Below are 3,528 nucleotides of genomic sequence, written 5' to 3' on the forward strand. Positions count from 1 at the left end.
CTCCGAGCAAAGGTTGCACTCCGAGCCAAGAATGCTTTCTGTGCAAAGGCTGCACTCCATGCGAAGGCTGCATTCCATGTGAAGGCCGCAATCCCTGCAAAGGCTGCACTCCGTGCAAATTCTACACTCCGTGCGAAGGCTGCACTCCGTGCGAAGGCTGCACTCCTTGCAAAGGCTGCACTCCATGGAAACGCTGCACTCCATGCGAATGCTGCACCCCGAGAGAAGGTTGCACTCTGAGCGAAGGTTGCACTCCAAGCGAAGGTTGCACTCCAAGCCAAGGCTGCACTCTGTGTGAAGGATGCACGCCGTGCGAAGGCTCCACTCCGTGCGAAGGCTCCACTCCGTGGTAAGGCAACACTCTGTGCGAAGGCAGCACTCCTTGCGAAGGCAGCACTCCTTGCAAGGGCAGCACTCCTTGCGAAGGCAGCTCTCCTTGCGAAGACAACTCTCCTTGCGAAGGCAGCACTCCTTGCGAAGGCAGCACTCATTGCGAATCAGCACTCCTTGTGAAAGCACACTCCTTGCGAAGGCAGTACTATTTGCGAAGGCTGCACTCCTTTCGAAGGCTGCACTCCTTGCGATGGCTGCACTCCTTGTAAAGGATGCACTCCGTACGATGACAGCACTCCGTGCGAAGGCTGCACTCCGTGCGAAGGCTGCACACCTTGGGAAATCTGCGCTCCTTACATAGGCTGCACTCCTTGCGATGGTAGCACTCCGTGCGAAGGCAGCACTCCGTGCGAAGGCAGCACTCGTTGCAAAGGCAGCACTCCTTGTGCAGGCAGCACTCCTTGTGAAGGCAGCACTCCTTGCGAAGGCAGCACTCCTTGCGAAGGCAGCAGTCCTTGCAAAGGCAGCACTCCTTGCAAAGGCAGCACTCCTTGCGAAGGCAGCACTTCGTGTGAAGGCAGCACTCCTTGCGAAGGCTTCACTCCATGCGAAGGCTGCACTCCATGCAAATGCTCCACTCCATGTGAAGGCAGCACTACGAGTGAAGGTTGCACTCCGAGCAAAGGTTGCGCTCCGAGCGAAGATTGCACTCTGAGCGAAGGTTGCAATCCATACGAAGACTGCACTCCATGCGAAAACTGAATTTCATGCGAAGGCTGCACCCCGTGCAAAGGCTGCACCCTGTGCAAAGGCTGCATCCTGTGCAAGGGCTGCACTCTGTGCAAAGGCTGCACTCCTTGCAAGGGGTTTGCCCCTTACGAAGGCTGCACTGCTTGTAAAGGCTGCACTCCGTGCGATGCCAGCTCTTCATGCGAAGGCTGCTCTCCATGCGAAGGGCGCACGCCGTCCTACAGCAGCACTTCGTGTGAATGCAGCACTCCATGTCAAGGCTTCACTCCATCCAAAGGCTGCACTCCATGCAATGGCTGCACTCCATGCGAAGTCTGCACTCCATGCGAAGGCTGCACTCCATGCAACAGCAGCACTCCTTGCAAAGGCAGCACTCCTTGTGAAGGCAGCACTCCTTGCGAAGGCAGCACTCCTTGCGAAGGCAGCACTCCTTGTGAAGGTAGCACTGCTTGTGAAGGCAGCACTGCTTGCAAAGGCAGCACTCCATGCGAAGGCATCGATCCTTGCGAAGGCAGCACTCCTTGCGAATAAGCACTCCTTGCGAATCAGCACTCCTTGCGAATCAGCACTCCTTGCAAAGGCAGTAGTCTTTGCGGAGGCTGCACTCCTTGCGAAGGCTGCACTCCTTGCGAAGGCTACACTGCATGTGAAGGCTGCATTCCGTGCGATGGCAGCACTCCGTACGAAGGCTGCACTCCATGCGAAGGGTGCACGCCGTGCTACAGCAGCACTTCATGCGAAGGCAGCACTCCATGCGAAGGTTTCACTCCATGCGAAAGTTGCACTCCATGCAAATGCTCTACCCCATGTGGAGGATGCAATCCATGCAAAGGCTGCACTCCATGCAAACACTGCACTCCATGCGAAGGCAGCACTCCGAGCGAAGGATGCACTCCGAGCAAAGGTTGCACTCCGAGCAGAGGTTGCACTCCGAGCGAAGGTTACAATCCATATGAAGACTGCACTCCATGCGAAAACTGCATTTCATGCAAAGGCTGCACCCCGTGCAAAGGCTGCAATCTGAGCAAAGGCTGCACTCTGTGCAAAGGCTGCACTCCTTGCAAAGGGTTCGCCCCTCACGAAGGCTGCACTCCTTGCGAAGGCTGCACTCCTTATAAAGGCTGCACTCCGTGCGATGACAGCACTCCGTGCGAAGGCTGTTCTCCATGCGAAGGGTGCACGCCGTCCAACAGCAGCACTTCATGTGAATGCAGCACTCCATGTCAAGGCTTCACTCCATCCAAAGGCTACACTCCATGCGAAGTCTGCACTCCATGCGAAGGCTGCACACCGTGCAACAGCAGCACTCCTTGCGAAGGCAGCACTCCTTGCGAAGGCAGCACTCCTTGCGAAGGCAGCACTCCTTGCAAAGGCAGCACTCCATGCGAAGGCAGCACTCCATGCGAAGGCAGCACTCCATGCGAAGGCAGCACTCCTTGCGAAGGCAGCACTCCTTGCGAAGGCAGCACTCCTTGCGAAGGCAGCACTCCTTGCGGAGGCAGCACTCCTTGCGAAGGCAGCACTCCTTGCGAAGGCAGTAGTCTTTGCAGAGGCTGCACTCCTTGCAAAGGCTGCACTCCTTGCGAAGGCTGCACTGCATGTGAAGGCTGCATTCCGTGTGATGGCAGCACTCCGTGCGAAGGCTGAACTCCATGCGAAGGGTGCACGCCGTGCAACAGCAGCACTTCGTGTGAAGGCAGCACTCCATGCGAAGGTTTCACTCCATGCGAAAGCTGCACTCCATGCAAATGCTCCACCCCATGTGAAGGCTGCACTCCATGAAACGCTGCACTCCATGCGAAGGCAGCACTCCGAGCGAAGGATGCACTCCGAGCAAAGGTTGCGTTCCGAGCAGAGGTTGTACTGCGAGCGAAGGCTGCAATCCATGCGAAAACTACACTTCACGCAAAGACTGCACCCCGTGTAAAGGCTGCAATCTGAGCAAAGGCTGCACTCTGTGCAAAGGCTGCACTCAGTGCGAAGAGTGTGATCCTTTCAAAGGCTGCACTCCCTGCGAGGGCTGCACTCCATGCGTAGGCAGCACGCTGTGCGATGGCTGCACTCCATGTAAAGGCTGCACTCCTTGGGAAATCTGCACTCCTTACATAGGCTGCACTTCTTGCGATGGTAGCACTCCGTGCGAAGGCTGCACTCCGTGCGAAGGCTGCACTCCGTGGGAGGGCTGCACCCCGTGCAAAGGCTCCACTCCGTGCGAAGGCTCCACTCCGTGCGAAGGCTGCACTCCGTGCGAAGGCTGCACTCCGTGTGATGGCTGCACTCCGTGTGAAGGCTGCACGCTGTGTGAAGGCCTGCACTCCGTGCGAAGGCTGCACTCCTTGCAAAGGCCGCACTCCGTGCGAAGGCTGCACTCCGTGCGACGGCTGCACTCCGTGCGAAGGCTGCACTCCGTGCGAAGGCAGCACTCCTCCCAAGGGAAGCAATCCT

This window comes from Schistocerca nitens, chromosome 11, assembly GCF_023898315.1.
Source record: "Schistocerca nitens isolate TAMUIC-IGC-003100 chromosome 11, iqSchNite1.1, whole genome shotgun sequence".
Lineage (NCBI taxonomy): Eukaryota > Metazoa > Arthropoda > Insecta > Orthoptera > Acrididae > Schistocerca > Schistocerca nitens.